Below are 16,793 nucleotides of genomic sequence, written 5' to 3'. Positions count from 1 at the left end.
TCAGACTGCAGCCTCTTACTCTGAACGTAGGCACTCAAAGTTCCAGTTGTTTGAGGTTAATGAGGGGGACCATTTTCAGCAAGCTGGTTATAAATGAAAAAAGGGTCACCCTGACAAGAGTTCTTTTGATCCTGCCTAAATACTTAATAAAAAGTATTCAGTCATGTTTTCTGATGGATGAAAAGGTTTTGACTGCAGCAGATTTCTCATTAACAGAACTTCATTCTGCAGATTGTTATGCTAGCACATGGTCCCCAATTATCTTTAGCAGTGGTCTGTTAGCATGACTCAACCCCTGGAACATCCAAATGACAAGTATTCAATTTGAGCACTAATAATTTCAGGTAGTATGCGTGGATAAATGCATTAGCTCAGTAATGAAACATTACATTAAGAAAGTTATCACTTTTAAATTCTTGATTATAGTTCATGGATATGAGGACACTGACAGACAAGAGAGATAAATAGTTGTTTATTTCAGTAAGTAGACATTCTGTTGCAGTGTACACAACAGCTGTACAAAGGTTGCCACAATGTGCAATGATGTCACCAGATCAGCAATCTGAAAATACAGGAAGCAAAGGTTCAGTACAAGCTACAGTAGTTAGGTCACTTCACCTTCATGTGACTGATGAGAGCAGCATGTGTACAGTTAGGAAGAGCATGTTCCCACAGGCCTCCTCAGCAGGCTGCTGAAGGAGACCTCTGGGATGCTTTTTATTTTATGGTCAATTCCACAGCAAAACAAGAATGGAGAGTCCTGCAAGCCTTGGTATATGACCAACACAGAGAGCCGCATCACTCCTTAGATCAAGCTTTAATACCAGGGGGGACATTCAGTTTACTCACAGGGAAAAGACGGGAGTCCTTCCTCTTCACATCTCAGGATTCTGAAAGTCAAGATTATTTAATGACATCCCAATTCATTATTTAACAGTTCTAAAGATGCACATTATGTATTTCTCCTTTAATCTTTCAAAAGATGCATGTGTCCTGCAGTAATATCCCACAATGCTCATGGGAGTGGACATGTGGGTAAAGCGTAACCACAGATTTATTCTGTGAGGTATTTCCAACGACACAGCCCTATAGGTAAAGGTCAGTCGGGATAGACCTCAGTTCTGTGACAGTCATACACTCACCTCTGCTGTGACGCCCTGCTGCATCCTGGGAGGTCAGCCTCTGCTGCTGCATCCTGGGAGGACAGCCTCTGCTGCTGCATCCTGGGAGGACAATAAGGAGTGTGTCAGCACATGCAGTTCTGTCATATCAAGATACCTTTAGATCAGTGTAATCTAACTAAGGTTTAGGAGAGTAGTATGCGAGTAGTTATCAAAGCTAGGCAGTTTGAGATGACAGCCAAAATGTATAAACACTACTGTTCCAGCTGCACCTCGAAGTAAATGATAATCATTTCATTTGACATAGTAGTCGGAGGAATTTGCAACCCACCAACACATTTTGTTTTTCGCTACACTTACACTTCAAGTGGAGATGATAAGCAAAACATTACCTCTAATGAGAACTACCATATGGTGAATGGGCTGTGTGAGGAAGTTGGTTTATGCCAACTATCAAGAGGAAGACGTTTCCTCTTGGTTAAGGGGTTTCACTGGCATGTACTAAAGCCACCTGCATACAGCTTTTTAAAGTCAGCCTGCTTCTAATTAAGTAATGTTTCAAATAACATACCAGGACTCCACACACAGGCAGCATGGAGACCAACGATGCCAGTTATTGAGTTTGTCTTGCACTGACTTATGAACTAACCAGCTGAGAAAGCAGCTGGCTGCAGATACCATACAGTGCTGTAAGCATCAGGTGTTTTCAATCACTGGACAGATATCACAAGAGCAGGAAGACAAACCCACCTACTGCTTTCAGTTCTGGAGTCTCAGGATTGTTCTGCCATCACAGCCACCTAAACACAGGAGACACATTCAGTCAATACATTTACCAAACATCTCAAGTTTAAAAGTTACTTTAACTCATTAGGTGGGCATCAAAGTCTAACTGAACAAGTGCTATTTAAAAAGACCCTTTCCTTTCACCAGTTCAAGCACTACATTTCTAATATTATAACATATCAAACACCAATCTCAGCATGGCCTAGTAAGTTGAAGGGTCCCTGCCTGTGCTGATACTCAGTATGGCCTCATGTCCCTTTTCATCATGCGTCCTGCAGTAATATCCCACAATGCTCATGCAGTGGACATGTGGGTAAAGCGTAACAGTTAGGAAGAGCATGTTCCCACAGGCCTCCTCAGCAGGCTGCTGAAGGAGACCTCTGGGATGCTTTTTATTTTATGGTCAATTCCACAGCAAAACAAGAATGGAGAGTCCTGCAAGCCTTGGTATATGACCAACACAGAGAGCAGCATCACTCCTTAGATCAAGCTTTAATACCAGGGGGGACATTCAGTTTACTCACAGGGAAAAGACGGGAGTCCTTCCTCTTCACATCTCAGGATTCTGAAAGTCAAGATTATTTAATGACATCCCAATTCATTATTTAACAGTTCTAAAGATGCACATTATCTATTTCTCCTTTAATCTTTCAAAAGATGCATGTGTCCTGCAGTAATATCCCACAATGCTCATGGGAGTGGACATGTGGGTAAAGCGTAACCACAGATTTATTCTGTGAGGTATTTCCAACGACACAGCCCTATAGGTAAAGGTCAGTCGGGATAGACCTCAGTTCTGTGACAGTCATACACTCACCTCTGCTGTGACGCCCTGCTGCATCCTGGGAGGTCAGCCTCTGCTGCTGCATCCTGGGAGGACAGCCTCTGCTGCTGCATCCTGGGAGGACAGCCTCCGCTGCAGAACACCTGAAGAAGGCAGGCAGGAGAGAGTGAGAACATGTTTGCAGCATTGATGTTTTATCATTACTTGATGTGAATTTCTCCCTTTTGATGAAATGCGCTCCATCTGCAGTGGGTTGCATGTACTATGTACCATGTACACAGGGTGAAGCCATTGCTTTCTAATGAATAATGTTTCAACAAACATACCAGGACTCCACACACAGGCAGCATGGAGACCAACGATGCCAGTTTGTGAGTTTTGTCTAGCACTGACTTATGAACTAACCAGCTGAGAAAGCAGCTGGCTGCAGATACCATACAGTGCTGCCATTATACCACATGTGTTACACTCCCCTGGAGGTCACATATCACTCTCGACAGTTACTTTGAAAACATGGTTTGTTTTCCTTCTGGAATCTCGTGCATTAATATCAGCCACCTGTTAGTTTATACCCTCTTGTTCAGGGACGTCAAAGTACTTACATCACACTGCAGTGTTGAAGGCCAGAGAGGACACCTGTTGAGGCAAAACTAGTTACTATGGGTTTCCATAAGCAGTGGCAGCAGCAGAGAGACTGCTGTATTTTGTTCAGTCGGGCATCTCTCAATCACACTTCAGAGCAGTTGAACATTAAGCCAATCATCATGACACTTGAACAGTGACTGAATTCTGAAATGCAACTTACCAAGCTATCCTTACGGTTTCATCACCTGCCAAAGAACAAAGAATGTTAAAAGGACTGCCATAAACTAAAATATTTATATTGATAAATGTAACAGATGTCTTTTCTCATAAGTAACACTGCTACAAGCAGCAGCAGTGGGTTGCAAGAGAATGATTTGCTCTATGCACTGTATGAGCTCTACGGCCCACCTAACAGGACCAGAGCTCATACTGTGCCAAGCAGATAAGACACGCATCAACAGTGCACATTTATTTGAGGAAAAGTCATGTCCAGGCTTGCTGTATTTAAAGAGGTGGCGTCTATTCAACTGAAATGCTATGAAGTGGTTGATGATGTTTTGGATACCCAAGCAGCGAGGGCCACCCTGACCCTACCCCAGATCTTATAAAACAAGAGTATCCCGATTACATTAAATACAAACTAGTCGTTTCTGAAGCTTGTGCCAAAAACCGTGACAAGTCAAATGTCCATGGAAGCCTGAATGTTTAGGTTGTCAGGCTCCGACTAGTTTCATGAAATGAAGACAGAACACACGACATCTAAATTGGTTTTACTGTGTCTTTCTGAATAAAGAAAGAACAGACACCTACAGATCTGATGCACCGATATACCATTAGACTGAATCCATGAAAACAAATACTAACCTCATATCCAAGAGGGGCAGCTCAAAATCTTCCCCCATCGAGGCGAGCAGTAAGATCATATCCTGCAATAAAAAGGGAAACAAAGTGTGTTATTATGGAGAGGTTTGAACATAGCCATCTCAGCCAACAATTAAACAGAGCCAATATTGGAAGCAAAAGCAACTAGATTTTATTAAAAGAAATGGGGGAAACCTGTCATCATGCTGAAATAGTCTTGTATGAATAAAATAATGTGTTTCTTTCATTGGGGGGGAAACAGTGATGCATCTCTAAACCAATAGACAGGGTGAATGTGCCAGGCCTCATTGACACCGTTCTGCAACCAGCAGTGCAGAGGTGAAAGCAAAACCTGATGTTCTATAGCGACTGTTGTCCTGAGATCAGCCCACTGCATAGGGCCATCCTCCTGACATGTGGCTCTGCTAGGACCAACTCAGTGATCTGGTACTGACCCAAGCCCATCCAACTGGTACTACTCAATATATTAGGCTCAGATTAGGACTTTGTAAATGCCCCTTGCAATAATCACAGCTGGTGATTTGGGTAACTTGTTTCCCCCCCATTGAAAATAAATATGATTTTAAAAAACAAAATGTTGCCAGACCTAGGATTGCATCAATAGCTACATTTGAAAAAGTATTGTTAATTTTTAACGACTTCAGGAAAAAAAGGCTCTGGTACTCAAATAAATATTCGAAAGCCATGCCGCCAGTAATGCAGTTTGCATGCTACATGCATCAGGACTGAAACTACTGCACATATGTATGAATGCAGTCTTCGCATTCATTTACACTCAACATACTATCCTCACCCAGCTAGATGCCCCGCACGAGGTATATGCAATGCACTTAGAGCTGCCGGTGTTTCAACTACACGAGGAGGCCTGTTAGCCTTTCTAGCATTAAGCTAACTAGCAGCTACTGTGCTCAACCAGGACAACGTGGAGTCCACAACGTGTGCACGTCGTGTTTCACATGTCTTATTAAAATCCCACTAAAGTAACTTTACTTACACATGAGGACATTTATGCTGTGCCAGGTATTTTTCAGCGAATATTTATTTACCTGCTGCGTGTTTTCTGGACGACCAGGACCGAACAGTGTACCGCGCAGGAGACACTACACCGACCGAGGAACTGAGAGGACAACCGACCTGTCGCCAACGTATTTATAGGGGAGTTTTACGTCAGTTGAAACCACTTTTCGTCAAAAACTTCTGCGTTGAAGGCAGCTCGGAAATCCTGGGATCCTTACAGCAAGATCTTTATTAGCTCAATATTAAATCTGTCCGACATCAATCAGTGAGTGGTGGAAGAAGTATTCATATCCGTTAGAAGTACGAATAATACACTGTAAGTAAATCAAATTTACTAAAAGTAGGCTACTCATTGCAGATTTTAAAAAGATTTTAAAAAGGAAAACAATTTAAAATAAAAGCAGTAAATCTTCACATATGAGAACATTCACAATGTGACATGTTAACACAACAAATACTTAAACAATTACCACAATTGCTGCCAATTCATTTTCTGTCAACCCACCCACTGTTTTAGGTATGCTTAAATATATGTTGGAACATTTAAATCTAGATAAAAACATCATATTTTAAAAATTCTCTTTTGTGTGTCAACATCTGAATCTTAAGATTAACTAGTATCCAAAGCTGTAAAATAAATGTAGTCAAGTAAAAGTAAAATATTTCCATTTATATAGTATTAGATGGCGGCCGGCCCATAGGGGCGCCGCCCCCCCTCTTCCCACATTACAAATAAAAAATATATATATTTAAAAAAAATATATATATATTTTTTTTTTACAAATATTTGTATTGGTATTTCGTTTTTTCAGCATAATACATTGTACAAGTATATATCCCATAAAGGAAAATCAAAAACAAAGTAATACAAGAAAATACAAGAAAGAAAGAAAAAATAATAAAAAGAAAGACATATAAAGACATATATATATACACATATACACACATACACACATATATATATATACACACATGCATGCATACATGCAAGTGGACATGTGGTAAATATTGTAATTTAAACATTGCAAGTTACAAGGCCGGTAGACAAGCAGCCATATCCCATCCAACCATTATAGAGGACAAGGTCAATTAGGAGGCACATTTATTTCCAGAAACTCCAAGAATTCCCCCCATATTTGATGGAACACTTCAGGCTTTCCCTTTATGGCAAATGTCAATTTTTCTAAGGCTATGAGAGAGATTTTTTAACCAGTGATTGATCGAGGGGTTTTCTGTTTTTTTCCAACAGACAGCTATTGTGTGTTTAGCTTGGAGAAGAGAAAAGACTACAAGTCTTTTCTTAGTGATATTAAGTCTGGGAGATAGAGGGAAAACCCCAAGAATACAGAGTTTTGGGCATTCTGGTAATGTGGCGGAAATTATTTTTGATAATGTGCCCAGAACATCTTTCCAAAATGATTTAATATTTGGGCAGTCCCATAAGCAGTGGAACAATGTTCCCTTATCATTATCACACTTTACACATTGATCTGGAATATTTGCATCAAAATGGTGTAGTAGGGATGGAGTTATATAGGTACGCATGATCCATTTGTACTGTAGGAGTCTAAACCTTGTGTTAATAGTTTGAACCTGGGCTTTGTGGCATATCTGCCCCCATTCCTCAATTGTTACCTCTGAATTCAAATCAGTAGACCAAGCAAGTCTTTTATTCTCTGAGGACTCTTCTGATTCAGTTTTGCAAAGGTCATAGATCAAAGACACCTGTCCATGACCAGAGGAGTGATGTACTATAATTGTTTCCAGCTTTGACAGAGGTGGACATAATAGTGAGTGATCTTGTGCCTTAGATATATAACTCCTTAGCTCCAGATACTTAAAGAAATGTGTTGAGGGAATATGATGTTTATTTCTTAGCATCTCAAAGGTCATCAATTTGTTGTCATCATATAGATCACTGATCTTATTGATGCCTCTGTTGGCCCACATTTTAAACCCTGAGTCATATGTTCCTGGTATAAATCTTCTATTACCCCATACAGGAGTAAAAGAGGATATCTGTGACTTTAAACCTAAGTGGTTTTGTACTTTGAACCAGACATCAATTGTGTTCCTGACAAAAGGGTTTTTTGTATTCTTTTTAAGCTGTTTTGGAGAGTCAGAGAACAAATACAAATTCAGTGGTAGTGGAGTTGTTGTATAACGTTCAATTTCAACCCATGGTATGGGGGTTCCGTCCAAGAACCAACACATTGCTGCTCTTATTTGGGCTGCCCAGTAATACCAGGACAGATTGGGTACCCGGAGTCCTCCTCTCTCATAAGGTAGATATAAAAGGGATAGCCGTAACCTTGGTCTCTGATTGTTCCAGATACAATTTGTAAAGATTTTCTTCATTTTGGGAAAAAATGAGGATGGTGGGTGCAATGGCAGGGATTGAAATAGATACAGAAATGTAGGTAGGACATTCATCTTGATAATATTGATGCGTCCGATTAGGGATAGAGGGAGTGATGTCCATCTGTTAATATAATCTGTCACAGAAGCTATTATGGGGTCATAGTTTGTTGGAACAAGGTCTTCTATTTCAGGTGTAATCTGTATTCCTAAATATTTAAAGCCTTCCAGGGAATTTTGGAAATCTGTTTGAAGAGGTGGATTAAGTCTTTCTGATTTTTTAAGTAGAAGAATGTTAGATTTTGAACTATTCACCTTATACCCTGAGAACGTACCAAAATCCTTTATCGGTTTATTGAGCGCTGGCAATGACATTGACACATTTTTTATAAATAGAACGATATCATCAGCGTAAAGGGCCAGGCGATTTTCAATGCCCCCAACTGTTATTCCTGTGATATGAGAATGAGTTCTAACCGCGATAGCCAGGGGCTCAATTGCCAGTACAAATAGTAATGGAGATAGAGGGCACCCCTGACGTGTACCTCTCGATAGTGCAAATGGTGCAGACACTATGCTATTGGTTAATACTTCTGCATTTGGGGTGCTATACAAAATGTGTATCCACCTACAAAAACCCTCCCCGAACCCAAATCGGGATAATATTTCGAATAGATACGGCCATTCCACCCTGTCAAAAACCTTTTCGGCATCCAAGGACAGAATGGCCGTATCTGGAGCCCCCCTTTCTGTATGTAAAATATTGATCAACCTCCTAATATTGTGGAAGGCCTGTCTGCCCTTGACAAAGCCATTCTGATCCAGGCCCACCAGTGTAGGCAGGTGATTTTCAAGTCTTAAAGCCAGTGCTTTAGCGATCAATTTTGTATCTGAATTAAGCAATGATATAGGCCTATAAGAGCCACACCTGGAGGGGTCTTTTCCTGGTTTTAGGATAACTGTTATTAATGCACCCTGTAAGGTTGGGGGAAGACAACCCTTTTCGAATATCTCCTCGACCATATTCAGGAGCGGTGGCAGCAGTTTGTTTTTAAAGGCTTTATAGATGTCTATGGGGATCCCATCAGGACCAGCTGCCTTTCCACCCTTCATGTTAGTCATGGCCTCAGACAATTCTAATAGTTGTATTGGTTTATCTAAATTAGCTTTTCGTTCCTCAGACAAACATGGAAAGTGTATCCCGTCCAAAAAAACTGACTGAGTCTTTGGGTCGCCAGGGGGCTCAGACTTGTATAGGTGATTATAAAACGTTTTAAATGATTCATTCATTTCTTTAGGATCTGATGTAATATTTCCAGCATTGTTTTGAATTTCGTTTATCGCTCTTTCGCCATGTAATGCCTTAATTCGCCAGGCTAGTAATTTGCCTGCTTTTTCCCCTTGGTCATAAAATGACTGTTTGAGTCTGTTGATACTTGCCAAGGCTTTATTGGACGATAGTTCATTGTAGTGGGCTCTTTGTAATGTCAATTTGCATTGTAGATCAGGTGTGTCGTTAAGGGCTATGTCCCTTTCTAGTTGTTTTATTTCTTTTTCTAAATCAGACATTTGACGACGGAATTTGTTCGATTTAGAGCTTGTGTAGCTAATTATCTGACCTCTAATGTACGCCTTAAATGCCTCCCACCTGACAGAGGGAGAGGTCTGCGTAGTGTTTATTTGAAAGTACATATCTATGTGAGAATCCAGGAAGCTTACAAAACTTGGGTCATGCAGCCACTTTGTATCAAAACGCCATCTCGGTGTACCCTTAAATGGCTTTACTGCAATGTAGTCCAAGGTTAATGGGGCATGATCCGAGATTACTATGCTGCCGTAGGTACACTTCTTAATATTTGGCATTAGGTTTTTGGAGATTAAGAAATAATCAATGCGTGAGTAAGTATGGTACGTGGAAGAGTGGCATGAAAATTATTTCTTGTCAGGGTTTAGGACTCTCCATATGTCACATAGACTCATATCCATCATGAACTGTGAGATCACCCTCCTTGTCTGTATGTGGGAGGCATCTATGCCTGAATATCGGTCTACAAGAGGGTTGAGGGTGCAATTAAAATCGCCACCCATTATAATGTTACCTCTAAGTGAAGAGATATTTAGAAAAAGATTATTGTAAAAAAGTTGGTCGTCAATATTTGGCCCATAAACATTTATTAAATTAAGTTGTTCACCCAATAAGGTACCTTGTATTATTATATATCTACCTCCTATGTCCGCATTGATGTCCGTCACTTGAAAAGGGACCGATTTATGAATGAGTATTGCCACTCCCCTTGAGTGTGACGAAAATGACGCAGTTATGACCGGTCCCTGCCATCGTCTTCTCAAACGCAAAATCTCAGTGGATGTTAGGTGGGTCTCTTGCAGGTATACTACCTTGGATTGCAACATTTTAATTCTAGTCATTACTTGTTTTATTTTAGATAATCCCCCTAGCCCTCTAACATTCCATGATGATATTTTAAAAAGGTTATCAAGTGTCATCAACCCATCTCTCCAAAATGATCAAAAGGGACCTCATTGTAAATATTGAAACAGCAACTACTCGTCTACCAAACCACATTGTCACATCAAGGATCACATATAAACAAACGTAAAAATACAAATACACACCATAAGAAAACATGAACCCTCTGTCTCCCCAAACGAGATGTGAAACACTCTCACCAACGGCCTTAACGAAACGCGCCGTCCTCCTCACCTCTTCCATGTAAGAGCTCCTAGGCTATTTAACCGATCCTTTAAGAGGAGCAGCTAAACCAATAACTAACCACTGCAAGAACCCCTCATCTTCGACCAATATATATTCGAGGGATGAAAGAGACCAAAAGCAACAACAAATCCGAAATATTGCAAAAACATTAAGACAAATTAAACATCCATTCAGTATTTTTAACACACCCTGAACATGAAATGTGGTGCATTCAACACTGTTTTAAATGGCCGAGGCTATATACAGGACGGTCCTGTACACAACGCCAAATGGCTATATACAGGACCGTCCTGTACACAGCTCTCTGAAATGGCTATATACAGGACGGTCCTGCACAGAAGCCCTGAAATGGCTATATAGAGGACGGTCCTGTATATAAGGTCTCTGAAATGGCTATATACAGGACGGTCCTGTATATAAGGTCTCTGAAATGGCTATATACAGGACCGTCCTGTATACAAGCTCCGAAATGGCTATATACAGGACGGTCCTGTATATAGTCATTTGGCGTTGTGTACAGGACGGTCCTGTATATAGCCATTTGGCGTTGTGTACAGGACGGTCCTGTATATAGCCACTCCCGTTTTAAATCACGACCACAGATCGAGATAACGGAGATAAGCTCAAAAGTTAGTTGGGCGTTACAATGCATGAATGAGCTGTAATAAGCCTGAACAGAGATATGAATGCAGATGAACCTTCAAACGATGTAATGTGGATCGTATCATTTCCAAGTGAAAACTAGTGACCAATAGTATTAGCTTTTTATCTTAATTCCAGCAGAGCATAATTATTCCGTCCGGAACAAACTAGTAGGGGCATAGCGGAGTGTCAAACCTAGTGAAATTACAGTGCTTTCTTCATCAGTAACGCCAGGATATATCCATAGGCTTGAAGCGTTGAAGTCGGTACAAACCATAGTTCAAGTTGTACAGTCAGTATAGGAACAAAAAAACAAAACAAAAATGCTCCGCTGGATGATCCAAAGTATGTAAACTCACCAAATCTAGCCGTTGTCTGTATCCTTTCCATCTCGAAGAAATGACTCAACCTCTTCAGGAGTATTGAACACACGTCTTTTCCCGTTGTGCAGCGTGTACATCCTGGCAGGGAAAATAAGGCCGAATTGTATTCCCCGGGTACGGAGCTGTTGCTTCACTTCGCCATACTTCATACGCCGCTTCGTCACCTCCGCTGAGAAGTCGGGGAAAAACATGATATGGCGAGTCCCGTATATCACCTTTCCTTTGGCTCGTGCCGCCTGCATCACCCTGACTTTATCCCTAAAGTTTAAAAACTTTACGATGAGAGGTCTCGTGGGAAGAGGGGAGTTGGGCTTCGGTCTGCCACCCGGGATTCTGTGAGCTCGCTCGATTACCAACGGTGTTGGGAAGTTTTCGGGACCGAGTACTTCTGGTATCCATTTCTCCAAAAACGATTTCACGTCTCTACCTTCGGCGTTTTCTGGGAGACCAATAACACGTAGATTTGACCTCCTATCCCGATTCTCAAGATCGTCTACTTTCTCGGTGAGTGCTGTAATCACCTTCTCCATCCCGTTCACTGTGTTATGGAGCACCGTCACGTTATCCTCTGTCTCACCAATGCGATCCTCGGCCTGTGTTAATCTTCCCGAGTAGGAGCTGAGATCCGTTTTAATTTCCGAGATTGCAGCCAGAATCTCATCATTACGGGTGGTAACATCTGCTCTTAGGGAGTGGATTGCTTCTAATATTTTGCCGTTAGATTCACCTTGGGCTGAGCTAGCTATGAGGTTCGCGCTGGCTCCACCGGCATTGGCATTAGCCGTGTCCATCTTTAGCTTAGCTTGCCTGGTTGTTGGTGGAGTCCTTCGTGTTCTGGAACAATTCGGCTTCAGCTTTGGTATTTTTTGGGGCATATCAGATTGCCATTGCTTTATGTCTCAAACTGTGGATTTTTATGATTATTTAACTGGTCAGCATTAGGTAAAAGGATGAAATTGATCGGAGAGTCGGGGCTCGTCACCTGTTCAGCCGTCCGCCATTACAGGACCTCACCTTATTTTTAATTGTAATAAACAAGGTAAATATTATATAATTGGTATCAGTCAAATGTATAATCTACAATAAAATCTCGTTTAAAATTGTGTTACGATGTCTAAAGTTACTGATAAGTCACATGTTTCCTGCCTGGCCTTGCCCGTGTATCATTACCCTGTCTCGTCTGGGCGCTATGCACAGCGCCCAGACGAGAGTGCAGCAAGTGCAGCAGAAGCCAACTGTTGCTATCTTTAAACTATGCCGCCGAAACATAATTTCAGCCAATCAGCGTCATTGGCTGAAATCTGATGGTCACAGGGCGCCTACATCAGCGCCCGGTGCGTTCTGTGAAGGTTGTTTGGACTTGTATCCAAGGAGACAAAACAGGAAGCTGTCATACACTCTGGAAGCTATCATTAGCAGCTCCGAAAACTCCGTTTTTGACATAAAAATTGAATTATGGATCATCAATAATTTTTTCAAAGTGACAGACACATTGGATTAACCTATGGATTAACCTTCAGCCGCGTTTCTCGTTTTTGATCAGAATAACAGAAAAAGGTGAGCATATCTCCGTGTTTTGCTACGCTACGTTGTGTGATGTCTGTATTTGCTTCCCCTGTCGCGAGTTCTGATCGCTCAGTGATGATACCTATATTTCTAGAATCTGTGGAATCTCAGCTTGTTAGCATAAGCTTGTTTGTGCATATCCGATAAGTATATCGATTGATTTATACCTAGAGTGCGTTAGCATTTTTCCGCTCAGGGCTAATTTAGACGCTTCTTGTGAGACTTGTGTTTTGTTTTCGGTAAACATGGTTGATGATCCATTCAGATCAAGGAGCCAATTTTGAGAGTCAACTCATTAAAGAGCTCATGGAGGTGGCTGGCGTCCAGAAGTCACACACCACCCCTTACCATATATGGGGAATGGAGTTGTCGAGCGGTACAACAGAACACTTGGGAGCATGATAAGGGCCCTGCCTCCACATTCCAAGGCCAGGTGGCCACAAATGCTCCAAATGCTGACATTCTGTTACAATTGCACTGAGCACGAGACAACAGGCTTTGCACCTTTCTTTCTCATGTTTGGGAGGACCCCACGTCTGCCAGTTGATGTTGTGTTCCAGCATGCCCTCTCTAGCAGTGCTGTTGTTCACCATTGTGAGTTTGTTTCCCGCTTGAAACGTGACCTGGCTGAAGCTGCTCACATTGCCCGGCAGAACAGTTGGACTGAACAGGCGCAGTCAGACAAAGAACTAGAACCGCAAAGCAAAAGGGTCAGCTCTCACTATTGGTGACAGAGTCTTGCTTGCCAATCGTGGTGAGAGAGGGAAAAGAAAGATTGCAGACAGATGGGCTTCCACAGTTTATGAAGTGATATCTGTGAAGCCAGGAATCAATGTGTACTGCATTAGAGACCCTGTGACGTCAAAGGAGAAAGTTGCTCACAGGAATCTCCTGCTTCCTGTGAGTTTTCTCCCCGTGGGAGGCGATGAAGATCTTGAGTCAAGCTGCTCTTCTGTCGCTGGAAGTGGACAAAGTGACCCAGTGGTTTCTCTTGCTGTACCTTCAGAAGCAGAAGAGTCTTGGATCTCACATGTTGTGTGTGAGGTTTTGAATCCCTCAGACTCTTTCGTACGTGTTGCACAGTTGCCCTCCACTGTTGAATGTGAGGTGTCCCAAGATGTATCTTTACAGCCCTCAGCAGAAAGAGCTCATTGTGTGCTCTCCCCTAGCATGGCAACAGATACACAACTAGGTGCACTCACACAGGGCCATGTAGTTAGTGAACAGCCTCTTCCACTTTGCACTAGGGCAGATAGACCTACAACTTCCATCTTGACTCATTTGTGAAATGAACGAGCAGATTGTTGATGACTCGGTGTCAACAAGTGGTTCTGTGTTTTCTATTATGAGAGACATATTCTTTGGTTAGACTCCTGAGTCCTGATAGTGATTATATATATATATATATGTATGTTTTAGTTTTTTTTTTCAACCAGTATTTACACTGTCTTACAGTGTCCCTCAGTCATTTCAAGATGTAGAAGAGTAATGTTTATTTTATAAGAGGTGTACACGGCATCTTTTGTGTCTATGTTATTAAGGGGTTTGGCCAATCTCTTGCTGACTTGTTCCAAGTGGACAGTTTCAAACTGACTTCAACGAGGTTATGCTCAAATTTCTACACAGCTTGTATTTTCTATCTCCTGTGTGTTTTGTTGTTTTCTGTGTTTTGCCCCAATTTAGCAGAATTTTAGGGGGGTGTGTGTAACAGAGTTATAAAGGTTGGTGTAACATCCGGGTTAAATTGGAGAATTACGCCATCTGGTGTTACAAACGCGTGCCTGCATTGCTGTAGCTTTGTTATCGCAATGGATTGTGGGAGGTTCTCATACCGCGTGAGGATCTGTTGAGAGTAAGGTGCTATTGTATTATGTCTGTGGACAAAATGTATGTTATTATTTTATTAGGACAATAACGTTCTGTTGTGTTTGTTTAGTTTAATGTTATTATTTGAGCTAATAGGCTAACGTGAGCGTGGTGCTATCTCTCCAACAGAACGCAGCTCACGTGTCCATTGTATGTGTCCATTGCAATGCAGAGGCCTGTACTACTACGAAGCTGGTTCAACCTAACCTGGATATATGTTTGAGTTAGCCGGTTGGCCTAATCCAAAACATCCGCGCTCTCGCTAAACGGTACTACGACGCGGGTTATCAAGTGGATCGCTCAAGCCAGCCGTGCCCTATCTAGTTAGGTGCGCGTTCACATGAAAGGGGTGGTATCTGGAGCATTCGACCAATCACAAACATGGAGAAGCATACTGACAGCGCAGCGTCATACTTCCTGAATGAAAAGTCAACTATAATATTAGACATATGAAGAAGTTAAACTTTAACATCCATGACTTAAACACTTTATCCAGGATCAAAGCCACAGAGCTGCACCTGCAAGGTGAATACAGCTGGGAACAGAACAAGTGTTTGAATGCGTACATTAACAGGTTTATGATATCACTGCCCGTCTAAGACACGATCTGACTTTAATTACATTTGTCTCAAGTGTTTCCTCAACTTAATGTGTTGCTTAAAATAATTCTTCTGCATACAGTATGTGACACTGTGAGTGTTGCACGGCCAGATACGGCTCAGCTGACTCAGATAAGAAAATATATGGTACATTATGAAGTGATATGACTGTACTTAATGTTACTCTGATCCGGTTACTTATGTTGTGGCAGATATTTAAGTAACCTTTCTTAACGCTAATGTTATAATAGTCAGATTGCTCTGAAGATGGGAGGTGATATTCTATTAATGTTCACGTTCACACAGTCAGTGATTTTTGCCGGCCGTCTTTCCTGCGACGGCAGCTTTTCTGTATTTCCTTTCTCCTGTAATATGACTTGATCGCTTTAAACTCCGCACACTGAGCTCTGATTGGTCAGCAGGCGGTGCTTTCACTGAGTTGATCTCTTAGCCTGCAACCTAACCTGCTCCGGGGCAGGTTAGCCGCACAGCATAAGTTACCATGGAGATCTAGCCTGCTAAGAAGAGAACCAGCTTCGTAGGACCGGAAACCCCGAGTTTTCCATGAAGTTAGCCGGCTAAGCGAAAATCCTGCTTCGTAGTATACCCCCCTGGTAGGTGAGTTTTGTACACCAGTTTGTTTATGTTTAATGTTTCACATTGTTTATACTACCACTAGGGGTGTAACGGTATCCGTATTCGTCCCGTACCGTTATGGTTCGGACGTCACGGTTCGGCACATGCAGTCACACGACGAATACGCCTTTTTCTTACGAGTGGGAAAAAAGTCTGTCATTCAGGGCAGTATCCACTTCACTATATATAATCCAGGGGGCGGTATTGCGCCTAAAAGCTGTTTGCCAGCCGCCCTTAAACAACAAATGAAGAACAAGAAGAAACACAACAACAAAACGAACAAAATACAAGAAGAAGAAAAGTTAGTATGGCGATTTCAGATAACACACAGGAGCTAGAACCCACCTGCTTCTTTTAAATCAGCTGTGTGGGAACATTTCGGGTTCCCTGTGGACTACAATAACCGTGGAGTGCGAGTGGTGGATCGGAAGAGGACGGTGTGTCGGCGTTGATAGACAGCGGTGCGGTATGCTAATAGAACACACGCCAAACATGCTAAATCATATCAGAAGGCATCACCCAGATTTGCCAATCACCGGAGCCGGCAAAAGACAACAGCAGTTCAGCAGCTGATCCCCGCTGTTTTTAAGAAGCCAAGAGACATGAAAGCCGTGAGACCAAAATAAATAACGGAAGCTTTTGGCATATGTTTTTCAACGACTATGTGCTCCTGAAACACTTTCTTATTATTTATGATGTCATATTTTCAAGACATTCTTTTTAGTTTTACAGCTTGATGAAACCTTTTTGTTTGACATTCAGCCATTATAGATAATATGGCCATCTGAGTGTGTGTGGTTTGTTTGTGGTTTGTTTTTAACTGTTTAATACAGT

The 16,793-nt window shown here is 41.8% G+C and overlaps 1 long non-coding RNA gene and 4 other non-coding genes across 5 annotated transcripts; all 5 read right to left on the bottom strand.

Annotated features, from left to right (window-relative positions):
- Positions 1 to 455: 455 nt before the first annotated feature.
- LOC117554683 lies at positions 456 to 5,304 on the bottom strand. The gene is made up of 10 exons (XR_004570301.1): positions 5,205 to 5,304; positions 4,141 to 4,202; positions 3,497 to 3,521; positions 3,294 to 3,327; positions 2,725 to 2,834; positions 2,432 to 2,472; positions 1,872 to 1,921; positions 1,143 to 1,223; positions 850 to 890; positions 456 to 562 (listed from the first exon to the last, which is right to left on the bottom strand). It is a non-coding gene; the product is annotated as an uncharacterized LOC117554683 (long non-coding RNA).
- On the bottom strand, positions 987 to 1,120 carry LOC117554689. Its single transcript, XR_004570305.1, has one exon. It is a non-coding gene; the product is annotated as a small nucleolar RNA SNORA18 (small nucleolar RNA).
- Positions 1,673 to 1,810, bottom strand: LOC117554686. The gene has a single exon (XR_004570302.1). It is a non-coding gene; the product is annotated as a small nucleolar RNA SNORA8 (small nucleolar RNA).
- Positions 2,569 to 2,702, bottom strand: LOC117554688. Its single transcript, XR_004570304.1, has one exon. It is a non-coding gene; the product is annotated as a small nucleolar RNA SNORA18 (small nucleolar RNA).
- On the bottom strand, positions 2,998 to 3,136 carry LOC117554687. Its single transcript, XR_004570303.1, has one exon. It is a non-coding gene; the product is annotated as a small nucleolar RNA SNORA8 (small nucleolar RNA).
- Positions 5,305 to 16,793: the final 11,489 nt, after the last annotated feature.

Source organism: Gymnodraco acuticeps, unplaced genomic scaffold (assembly GCF_902827175.1).
Source record: "Gymnodraco acuticeps unplaced genomic scaffold, fGymAcu1.1, whole genome shotgun sequence".
NCBI classification, from domain to species: domain Eukaryota; kingdom Metazoa; phylum Chordata; class Actinopteri; order Perciformes; family Bathydraconidae; genus Gymnodraco; species Gymnodraco acuticeps.
Note: the sequence above shows the minus strand (reverse complement) of the source record. Positions and strands in the feature narration are given on the sequence as shown.